Source organism: Oncorhynchus gorbuscha, linkage group LG03 (assembly GCF_021184085.1).
Source record: "Oncorhynchus gorbuscha isolate QuinsamMale2020 ecotype Even-year linkage group LG03, OgorEven_v1.0, whole genome shotgun sequence".
NCBI lineage: Eukaryota > Metazoa > Chordata > Actinopteri > Salmoniformes > Salmonidae > Oncorhynchus > Oncorhynchus gorbuscha.
The window spans coordinates 17988149-18000479 of NC_060175.1; the positions used below are offsets into that span (position 1 = coordinate 17988149).

At 41.2% G+C, this 12331-nt stretch overlaps 1 long non-coding RNA gene across 4 annotated transcripts; it reads right to left on the reverse strand.

Moving 5' to 3' along the window:
• Positions 1-4080: 4080 nt before the first annotated feature.
• LOC124027150 lies at positions 4081-11807 on the reverse strand. 4 transcript variants are annotated; one of them, XR_006837369.1, is made up of 6 exons: positions 11561-11807; positions 6482-7937; positions 6064-6230; positions 4825-4978; positions 4564-4632; positions 4081-4313 (listed from the first exon to the last, which is right to left on the reverse strand). It is a non-coding gene; the product is annotated as an uncharacterized LOC124027150 (long non-coding RNA). The 4 variants fall into 4 exon arrangements; XR_006837367.1 differs by lacking the exon at positions 11561-11807 and adding an exon at positions 8355-8911 and having other exon boundaries at positions 6064-6270; XR_006837368.1 differs by lacking the exon at positions 11561-11807 and adding an exon at positions 8181-8909.
• Positions 11808-12331: the final 524 nt, after the last annotated feature.

The following is a 12331-nucleotide window of genomic DNA, read 5'->3' on the forward strand; positions in this document are numbered from 1 at the left end:
CAATTCTGTGTCCAAACTCCAGTGTTCTAAAAGAATAGTCAAATGATAAGGGAAAATATCTGATGAATCTGGAAAAAGATTTGGGTGGTGGACACAATGTGAACTCGCCTACACCCCTAGCAAAGACAAGTGACTTAACTTGTTTAATTTGTAAGTAATGCTTTCCATCCATGGAAAATTAGACTACGTAAGATATGTGGGAACCATCTAGAAATTAACTGACTCAAACTCAATTGTAAAAGTGGATAGAAAGTTCAGTAAAAATTGAATGATACAATTTTTCACAAGTATTCTAAACGTAATATTGTAGTGTAATATGAGATGCTATACTAGCCTATCCCTTACAAAAAAAGATTGCCATTTTTAAACTGCTGTCCACTGTGGTGTTTTGGACACAGTAACTGCAATTAAACGGCACTGTAACTGCAGTTACTCTGCAAAATTACTGCAGTTAAAAAATAAATAAATAAACTTATTTTGGATGCAGTATTTGCAGCATACTACAGTTATACTGTACTCTGACTGCAATATTTTTTCGTAAAGTGATATTTAGTTTAGTATAAATGCTGTTGAATGGAGTCAACGAATTGGCATAGCAGTTTTGGTAAGAGTACAATAATTTGGCAATGGTAGAATTTGAAGTCATTCACTTTTGCAAGCAGATAATAAGCAATGAAAAAATGACAGAAGTAGGCTAACGTTACAGACCAATACGTTCGCCAGAAATATCTAACACAGAAGCTTTTACCGTAGTGACGTATGTGAGCAAAAGACTACACAAAATGTTTTTCAATTAAATTGTCGATATATTGATGAATAAGGGCAGGTTAGGGCATGTTACAAGTCCTCATACCTTACTCGTCTCGGGGTTTGGTCCTCTTTTAAAACCTGTTCACATTGTTCATATATGATTAATGACGTCCATACATCTTAGCATATATCATTGCTAACATTATGTCGCTCTTCTCGAATGTGCGCTCTTTCAGATCTATTGCCGACATAGGGAGTAAGGTCAACAACAAAGCAGATATGCACAAATCAATTGGCCAGGTCAAACTAAGGGTTAATTATCTGATTCTGATGTACACTACAGGTCAAAAGTTTGGGGTCATTTAGAAATGTCCTTGTTTTTGAAAGAAAATCACATTTGTTGTGCATTAAAATAACAAAATTGATAAGAAATACAGTGTAGACATCATTAATGTTGTAAATGACTATTGTAGCTAGAAACGGCAGATTTTTTAAATGGGATATCTACATAGGCGTACAGAGGCTCATTATCAGCAACCATCACTCCTGTTCCAATGGCACACTGTGTGAGCTCATCCAAGGCTATTTGATCATTAGAAAACCATTTTGCAGTTAGCACAGCTGAAAACTGTTGTTCTGATTAAAGAAGCAATAAAACTGGCCTTCTTTAGACAAGTTGAGTATCTGGAGCATCAGCATTTGTGGGTTTGATTACAGGCTCAAAATGGCCAGAAACAGAGACTTTTCTTCTAAAACTCATCAGTCTATTCTTGTTCTGAGAAATGAAAGCTATTCCATGCGATAAATTGCCAAGAAGCTGAAGATCTCGTACAACGCTGTGTTCTACTCCCTTCAAAGAACAACACAAACTGGCACTAACCAGAATAGAAAGTGGGAGGCCTCAGTGCACAACTGAGCAAGAGGACAAGTACATTAGAGTGTCTAGTTTGAGAAACAGATGCCTCACAAGTCCTCAACTGGCAGCTTCATTAAATAGTCCCCGCAAAACACCAATGTGAATAATATTACCACATTAATTTGGTTAAAATATTAAAAACATTTACAATAGGATAAATTGTGCACACTGTATTCTCATCTTTGCCTGTCATGTCAGTCCCTCACAAGCCTACAATGAGTGCAGATTATAAAATAGCAGCACCTAGTGGCGAAAAAGGAGAAGAGCAGATAGGTCTCAGCCACATTGCAGCAGACATTCGGTACCAAACCAATTTGGAATTCTTCTTTCTATCTCAAGGGATTTAAACTTATCAAATACCTTTATTGATTTCACTATTTGCCTGATGAAGATAACTTGTCTTGAATCCCCCTCAAAAGAAGATTATGAGCCTTTGATAAAGGTGGTTAGAATCTTACAAACAAACAATATCATGTTATCTTTATTTGAATTGGAAATAACGATGACATTTAAAATGTTATAATTATTAAATAATAATGATAATATTGTCCATCCTAATTGTATCCCAATCATTTTTACCTGATAATTGATTTGGTAATTCACTAACAGAGAAAGTTCCCCAAAGCTCTCCTTCTCTGGCCAGGCAGCATCGCATCAGTGGAAACCAAGACCGTTCACAGGGCAGGCAAGGTTGTAGCTAAACATGATGGTACAGGAGAACAAGATGTGGAAGGAGGCGTTGAAGCACTTCAGGGATCACAGACCTCACCAGCTTGCTGTCTAAGACTGAACAGCTCCAGAAATTGATTCATTTAAAGCGTGCCCAGAGGGACCAGTCCATGCTTCTTCAGTGGCTTCTGGATGTGGGTGAACAGGGACCCCTGGAGTACCAGGCCTGGACCGGGGAAAGGCTGCCCTACGCAACCCTTCCGCTGTTGGACCCTGGCCTGAGAGAGCAAGCTTTGGAGAACCAGGGACTGTAAGGAGAGGAGGAACTTCCTCTCTTACAAGTGATTTGGTAATTCATTATCATTGATGGGTAAAATTAGTTTTTAAATAACATAGGATACAATGTTTCATTGTGAATTCAAAAGGTTGACTGGAATTAGCTTTAATAAACTAACAGGACCATCAGTGGAAGAGGACAGCACTATGATACAGTAAAATAGGCTACAATGCATAGTACAGTCAACAATGTGGGCAACATACAGTACCAAAAGTTTGGATACACCTACTCATTAGGGTTTTCTTTATTTTTTACTATTTTCTATATTGTAGAATAATAATGAAGACATCAAAATTATGAAATAACACTTACGGATCATGTAGTAATCAAAAAAGTATTTAACAAATCAAAATAGATTTTTAGATTCTTCAAAGTAGCCACCTTTTGCATTGATGACAGCATTGCACACTCTTGGCATTCTCTCAACCAGCTTCATGAGGAATGCTTATCAAACAGTCTTGGAGTTCGCACATATGCTTGGGCACTTGTTGGCTGCTTTTCTGTCAGTGTGCGGTCCAACTCTTCCCAAACCATCTCAATTGGGTTGAGGTTGGGTGATTGTGGAGGCCAGGTAATCTGAGGCAACACTCCATCACTCTCCTTCTTGGTCAAATAGCCTACTCAGCCTGGAGATGTGTTGGGTCATAGTCCCACTAAGCCCAAACCAGATGGGATGGTGTGGTAGCCATGCTGGTTAAGTGTGCCTTGAATTAAATAAATACATCAGACAGTGTCACCAGCAAAGCGCCCCATACCACCTACTCCATGCTTCATGGTGGGAACCACACATGCGGAGATCATCCATTCACTTACTGCGTCTCACAAGGACACGGCGGTTGGAACCATAAATCGTAAATTTGGACTCAGACCATTTCCACCGGTCTAATGTCCATTGCTTGTGTTTCTCGTCAGAAGCAAGTCCCTTCTTCCTATTGGTGTCCTTTAGTAGTGGTTTCCTTGCAGAAATACAACCATGAAGGTCTGATTCACGCAGTCAACTCTAAACATTTACATTTAAGTCATTTAGCATTTGATGTTGAGATGTGTCTGTTACTTGAGCTCTGTGAAGCATTTATTTGGGCTGATATTTCTGAGGATGGTAACTCTATAATGAACTTATACTCTGCAGCAGAGGTAACTCTCGGTCTTCCTCTCCTGTGGCGGTCCTCATGAGAGCCAGTTTCATCATAGCGCTTGATGGTTTTTGTGAATGCACTTGAAGAAACTTTCAAAGTCCATTTTAACCTACCTTCATGTCTTAAAGTAATGATGGACTGTCGTTTCTCTTTGGTTATTTGAGCTATTCTTGCCATAAAATGGACTTGGTCTTTTACCAAATAGGGCTATCTTCTGTATACCACCCCTACCTAGTCACAACACAACTGATTGTGTCAGTTGAATCAGAGAGGTGCGGGGTGGGGGGGAGGGGCTGCCTTAATCAACATCCACGTCTTCGGCGCACGGGGAACAGTGAGTTAAACTGCCTTGCTTCAGGGGCAGAATGACACTTTTTACCTTGTCCGCACGGGATTCGATCCAGAAACCTTTTTGGTTACTGTCCCAATGCTAACCACTAGGCTACTTGCTGCCGCCTCATGGAGGGTGGCGTTTAGCAAAGAACTCCAGACTTCACTCCGACAACTGAAAAACAAAAAGGCAAAACACAATAGTGTAACAGAGTTGGAAACCATATTCAACCATGGACGATAAAATGGATAAATACAACCATTCAAAGCTAGAATAATAATTATCACAGAACTCATTATACCTTATATTTTAAACTCCAGCTGTGCAGATTTATTCAAGACGTGTTACTGTAAATATGCTATCATTTTGGCAACATTTTATTTTTATGGCAATGGGAAGTCAAACATGGTACAAAGGAAATCACCTTTTTCACTGTCTCCTTGATGTAGGAATTCTTGTTTGACAGGTCATGACGAGGGTACATTTTAAAAACCTGAAACCCATCGTAAGAGAATAAGCAAACTGTAAGTAACGACAATGACTATATATATGTATATATATATATTTTTAAATTGTTAATCTATCAGGTTCTTAAGATGCACTGTATAGCCTAAATTCATCCATGAGGAAATATGTGAGCGTTCAGTGTATGAACTCAATGAACTAAAAGATTAGAATGACTAACCTTCTTGAAAATGTCCTTGTGACTTTCTCCAGGTCGACATGGGCACCCAGTTTCTTAACTGTTGTTTTCAGCTCCTCATTTGATGGCTTCCTGGTCATCATCTTAACCAAGGGTTCGTCATCTGAACTGTCATCGGTGATGTCATCATCCGATTCTGAAAGATACACATTTTTTTTTTAAAGAGTTGTGTCAGTGCTGTAAAAAACATAGAGCACCCTGTGAAAGCATTTATTAGGCTACCTTGCAGTTTAACATTGTTGTTTGTTCCGGGCCTACACATCCTAAACTGCAATGTCTTAACTAACTGTTTTCCTTTACATCAAACGCCTTATCTTTGCTCTCCTCAATGCTTCAATCTGTAATCCAACAGGGGCCAATTTAATACCTGTCACTAAGAAACCATCATTCACATGACATTCAAATAATCTCAAATCGATATAGAGACTAATGACAACCTGCTATGCACAGCCATTAAGCCTAGACATGGGACGATAAAGCGAAAATTATTGACACCGACCGTACCGATCACTTTTCACAGGCATTTTGATGATATTTATTACAATGATTATTTTACACTTGAGAAATATGAAGTTTGCAATGAAATAAGTTTGCTAACATGGTGTTTGTAAATGGGACAATTGATGGCTACAACCATTAAACTAGTAGTAGTAGAGAATAAAAACTGTGGTGTACATTAATGTTAGACATATCATTCTATTTACCATTATCGCATCAGTTCAGGCAATTCATCGCGATATGGATTTATGTCTATATCGCCCAGCTCTAATTTAGCCTATATCATCCAAATTAATTTAAACTAGCCTGCTGTTCATATTCGTTGTCCTCAAAATCTGTTGAGGTCATGTCAGAGATCTCAGAAACATCCTCATCTGAACATGGTTGCCACATATTTCTGTGTACTACCTCGATCCTTGTGTGTGTGTGTTTGGCAATACTCTCTTCAGGGGAGAAATAGTCTGCAGGGAACAACATGTGTTAGCATTCCAGTGAAGTTCTGCACTTTACTGCATGTAAAGATTAGGATGAGGTGAATATCTATGGGAATATTTACAGTATAGCTTAAATGCATAGATTCTGGTACATTATAGCAGATTCAATACAGCCCTGCTTGTTCAAAGCTTTGCTCAGCCAATAAATTCACAGTATTGAAAGACTCCAAGACCTGAAGAACTCCCATTCCAAATCAGTCAGGTGAAAGATGATCACATTTCCTCTTACCTTGGCTGAGGCTTGATTGATACCATAACCATCCTCATCGTTGGGAGTTATCACCATAGTCCAATCTCTTGTGCCTCAACCCAGCTCTCTTGGTTTGAGGACCTCTGCTATTTTGTTGTTCAGCTTCCAGTTCTCAGTCTCTCCCCTCCTCAGTACTCTGATGTGACCTGCTCGGAGTTCAGGGAGGGGCACCTTTTCTTAATTTGACTGTAGAGAAATTAAGTATAATGGGGGTGTACATTGATGGCGTCGGTGGGATTTTTAAGGTGAGTATTTCAGCCTAATACGAGTTGAAATGGCTGAAAGCATGATGAAAGCATGATTCACATGCCTACATATATTTCATGATAATGAGCCACTCTATATCATTAACGTATTTCTCAGTCAGGCGTTATGAACTAAAATGTCTGATAATTACCTGCGGGAGATGCAGTTTCCCCCTCTGATGGAGAAGTAGCAGGGCTGGTTGGAGGTTCTCCGTGGCATCGGGGGGGTTGTGCTACGAGGAGGTGGTGTCTTGCTGTCTCTTTTCCTTGCAGACTCCAGTCTCATCTCCCTCTCATACTCTTCCTCAATAACCCTAGCTTACAGTGGGGTCTTCATCTTACTTGGTCTTGGTGCAGTCTTCTTTTAATTATCCATCTCTGTGAAGACCTCAGCCAATTCTGGATTATTCAGTCCTGCTGCCACCAGGGTGTGGACATGTACTTGCTGGGAGTTACTGCTGATGGTGGCGCTGATGGAGTGGCGCTGATGGAGTCGCAGTCTTTTGGGGCTGTTGCTTTTTGGATGTCAAGGGAACTACTTTACTCCAATCTATGGCACTGGGATTAAAGGGGAAGATCACAATTTTTCTGAACCCACTGACTACAATCTTCCGCTCTTTACATTGCTGGTACGGCTTACGGAGAACCACGGGAAAGTCCATATTGGAAATGACTACGGAGTTTAAGTGGCAAAGGTCTCCAACCACCTTGAAAAACCCAGTCTTCAAAGCAGAGAAGTAGGTCAAATCCAAGGGCTGCAGAACGTGAGAGCTGTTTGGAGGAAGAACTAGGACCACAATGTTATTTTCTTGCTGCCTCAATCACATCCGGATCAAGGTGACTTTTGTTTCCATCAAACACCAGCAGCAGGGGGCGTGTTTTCACAGCATACTTGATTAAATGATTCCTAAACCACCCCCTGACGAGTTCATAGTCAATGTATCCTGATGGCGATGTTTCAGAGCATTAGCTGTACCTTCCTTGGTGTAAGGTCCTCCTGGGAATCTCTTTACAAAAATTATGAAAGGGGGGACATCTTCACCAGCCGCATTAAAGCAAGCCAGTACTGACACACGGTGACGTGTACCAAGTGACTGGATGCAATTATTTTGAGCGCTTTGGTGCAAGGACCTTTCTTTTAGATGCATCCATCTGGAACCCTGTCTCAGCACAGTTGTAAATCTGACAGGGTTTATCCTTCAACCCATGTTGCTCCAGCGTCTTCTCCAGGAGCTCAAAGTATTCAGTCATATCCGGTTTTGTAGCCTGGTTGGCTGTGCATCTATTAAGGACGTCGTCTACCTTCTGCATGCTCTGGGGTTTTGCCTCCGTCTAAAAAACAACCACTATGTTTGGCCTAATGGGGTGACGTTACCTCCGGAGTTTCTTCTAACTCCTAATGGCAGTGCCGTATGCCACTCTGGCCTTGGTGGGGGGAAGGAACCTTTCCACTTTTTCTGTCACCTGTGGTGGACCTTGGTACTTTAAACATTACATATGCCATTACTGATTGACATGACCCTATAGCCTCCTCCGTGTTTTCATTACTCCAAACTTTTTCCTGACGGTGTTTTATTTTGGTTTGTAATTGAATATACCATGTGGTCTCTGCAAGGACATGCAAACAATACAAATTATAAAGTCAAGGTTAGTCACACTCGCAACTCAAAGTTGGCTAGTTAGCTTGTAGCTAGCTATATAATTTTCAAAATCTTTTAATATAATGTCATAGTTTAGCCCTAACAGCTAATTATTATTTATTTTTTAAATCACTGGTTAATTTATCAAATATCGTTACAAAGACATGATAAGCACGGCATCGTATCTAGCTAGCTAACTAAGTTATATTACCAAAATGCATGCCAGCCAGGTCACGTTAGATAACGATAGCAAGCTAGCGAACGTTAGGTAGCTTGCGCCAAATGGACCAATTATACTTTCTCCTTTCCAATCCACTTAATTATTGAATGAAACATGTAATTCGGTTTCTTCTGGTACGTCATATTTATTATTTTCATTTCTTACCATATAATCTGAATCAATTTTCCACGTGCTGCTTCGGAAGCAAAGATTGTACTGGCTAACGTTAATGTTTACCAGACACTGTTCACATAGCTAGCCACTAAGATATGCGTCGATTTGGTGATTTCATTTAAACTCGCAAGGTGAGAGGAATATTACTTTATGACCAATGGAATTTTCTCATTGCTAAAGCAACCGACTGTTTTGTTTCTCAATCAATTTTTTTTTAAACGCGCAAAGTTCTGCTTAAATAAATAAAAGTAATGATATGATCACTAACATAGCCTATATGACTAATGGGTTGTTATGTAATTCCATTGATTTATATAAAATTACTTTTTATAACTAACCTCAATTTTTTCTACCCTTAACCTGCTGTCACTGCAAGACGTACTGCAAATTATATTCATTGGAATGGGACTAATAGGAAGTGGAATGGCTGTCCTAGAAGGGCTGTGTTACGCAAGCATACTTTAAAAAAACAACTATTGAAACATTGAAGTAAAAAGTAAAGGGGCTGAATAATTTTGCATGCCCGATTTCTCAGTTTTTGATTTGTTAAAAAAGTTTGAAATATCCAATAAATGTCGTTCCACATCATGATTGTGTCCCACTTGTTGTTGATTCTTCACAAAAAAATACAGTTTTATATCTTTATGTTTGAAGCCTGAAATGTGGCAAAAGGTCACAAAGTTCAAGGGGGCCGAATACTTTCGCAAGGCACTGTGTATCCCCACTTTCCATGAGCAGGAGTGTCACCTCAAAAATAGCCATGCAACTCTCCGAATAGGAATGGGAAAGCGTGTGTAAGACAAAACATCGCTCTCCATTGAGGAATGCACCTAGTCAACAAGGACCCTATTTTGGCTCAAACATTGATATGAACAACTCAAACATTGGCAATGGCATACAAGAGAGCGATGTGCATTGGTGACATTGCAGTATCCGTGGGTTGGAGTAATGTAACGTGTAGACAACATTGCCCATCATAAACATTAATATTATACAACAAATAAAGACAAATGGATCGCTGTGTTTACATGTGTGTGTCTACCCATGCCACTGTTTTTTCTTTAGATCAGGGATATTCAAGTCCTACCCTGGAGGTCCAGAGTACAGTTGCTTTTTTGCTCTTCTACCTGATAATTAATTGCATCCACCTGGTGTCCCAGGTGTAAATCAGTCCCTGACAAGAGGGAAGAATGGGGGGGAAAGCAGTGCAACTGACATTGAGGTCCAGGTACTATATGTGGACATTGATCAAAAATGTCATTACAAAATCATGGGCATTAATATGGACTTGGTCCCCTCTTTGCTGCTATGACAGCCTCCACTCTTCTTGGAAGGCTTTCCATTAGATGTTGGAACATTGCTGCGGGGGCTTCCATTTAGCCACAAGAACATTAGTGAGGTCGGGCACTGATGTTAGGCGATTAGGCCTGGTTCACAATCGGCATTCCAATTCATCCCAAAGGTGTTTGACGGGGTTGAGGTCAGGGTTCTTTGCAGGCCAGTAAAGTTCTTCCACACCGATCTCGACAAACCATTTCTGTATGGACCTTGCTTTGTGCACTGGGGCATTGTCATGCTGAAACAGAAAAAAGCCTTCCCCAAATTTTTGCCAAAAAGTTGGAAGCACAGAATCATCTAGAATGTAATTGTATGCTGTAGCGTTAAGATTTCCCTCAACTGGAACTAAGGGGACCATGAACATCAGCCCCAGACCATTATTCCTCCTCCACCAAACTTTACAGTTGGTACTATGCATTGGGGGAGGTAGCGTTATCCTAGCATCCGCCAAACCCAGATTTGTCCGCCGGACTGCCAGATGGTGAAGTGTGTCCAATGGCGGTGAGCTTTACACCACTCCAGCCAACGCTTTGCATTGTGCATGGTGATCTTAGGCTTGTGTGCAGCTGCTCGGCCATAGAAACCCATTTCATCAAGCTCCTGAAAAACAGTTCTGGTGCTGACGTTGCTTCCAAAGGCAGTTTGGAACTTGGTTGTGAGTGTTGCAACCAAGGACAGACTATTTTTACGAGCTACGTGCTTCAGGAATTCTCTAAGTTAGCCACCGATTCAATTTCCGCCAGGTAATAATTCCATTGGAAATTATACTGTATTTCTTATCAACATCAATGAATGAGGTCAAAGCATCCTACAAAGTCCTGTGTCATGCTAAATCAGGTTGACATGGTTAAATACTGCCAACAGCTACGGAGTCATACATTGCCCAGAGTCCAAAAGACAGTGAGGAACAATCATTAGCAAACTCCAGTAACCACCATGCCATGTGATACTGTGATTAAAATGACAATTATCCACATACACTACCAGATTCAACTAATCAGGGTGTTGTTAAGTTAGATGAAGTGTGGTAGGGCTGGGCTGGAACAAAAACGATTGCACATACATCTAGCCTCGAGGAACTGACTTTGAAACCACTGATTAGAAGTTCAATCTGAACCGTTTTTGATTGTGTTTGTTATATCTCACATGACACCAGGGGCGCCACTTTGGTTTTAAAAGTGGGGTGGCAATTGGACTAGTATTTTGTTAATTTATATATATTTTCAGTTGGGTGTATAGCCTACACGGCCGCTCGGAGGTGTCCGCATGTTCCTAAAGCGCACCGGTACCGCGTTTTGTATCACATTCCAATTATAAAAATGGGGGAGGGGACAAAAATGCAATTTCAGAATGTGGGGGGAACATGCCCACCCCGTCACCAGTGAAAGTTGCGGTCCTGCATGACACTATCCATAAACATGTCCCGTAAATTGCTATTGGTTGTGTCACAGACAGAGCATTCTCCATAGACTAGGTTGCTACATTATGGTTTAAGACTGGGGGTCCTGGCTAGAATCATTGGTTTTGTTTACATGTTGATGGGTCACAAGACAACTCCAAAAAGCATTAGGCGAGATACTCACAGCACAATAAATTGAGAAGTGGTATAACTACCTAGATAGTACAGAATCATGGTCAATCTATTCATATCCCATGCAAGTCCCCCAAAATGATTGTCTCCTGAGGTAATATTGTAGTAATATTAGAATTTGCCATTTAGCCAATGCTTTTATCCAAAGCCACTTACAGTAATACATCCATACATCTTCCGATGGGTTGCCCCAGTGTGATTCAAATGCACAACCCTGACATTGCAAATGCCATGCTCAACCATTAACCACTGAAGGGTTAAACCTCACCTCAGCCAGCTGCAGGATTTCAACTGGGACATCGTGGACCACTACCTTTGTGGATCCATCAGGCGCTGGGTACTGTGAACACATCCCATAGATATGGTAGTACGCTTCTCTAGTTTTTTATGTCAGTTATCCAGTTATCCCAAGGACCTGCTCTCCTTCCTTATATTTCTTTTCAAAGGGACCCACTCTCGTTTCTTCACTCCTTCACAGTGAATCTTGGTTCTGCCTTTGCTTCTTAGCCCCCCCCCAAACCCCTTGACTGCTCACTCTAATCTGCCAGGACTGGACCCCTCAGCCTCCACTCAGTCCCTCTCTCCTCTCTCTGGCTGTCCCATCTCTCCCTTTCTCCCTCTGTCACTAGCTGTTCTCCCTTCCAGCCTGCACAAACCTTCCTCTCTCTCATCTCCTGTTACACCTCTCTGACTGCCCTCTCTCTCCCCTTTCAACCTTTAAAGAAACACCCTTCTCTTGCTCTCTGTCGCTCCCCATCTCTTTTTACAATGTTCTCTCTAGCTGTTCCCCCTCTCCTGTCAGCTTGCTGCACAGACCCTCCCCTCTACAGGGAGAGGGGCAGCTGTTTTGGTCAGGCTGACATCCGGCCCTTCCCCATTTCTTGGTGTATGTTCAGCCTCTCTCTTTCACTCCTCTCATATGGGAGCGATTAGATAGCGCCGCTCACTACGACACCCTGCACGGACTCCGCAACTTTGCACTTGAAGGGAGCAGACAGTGAAACGGTTCCTTCCTACCATTTTTCATCTCCTCCTTCTC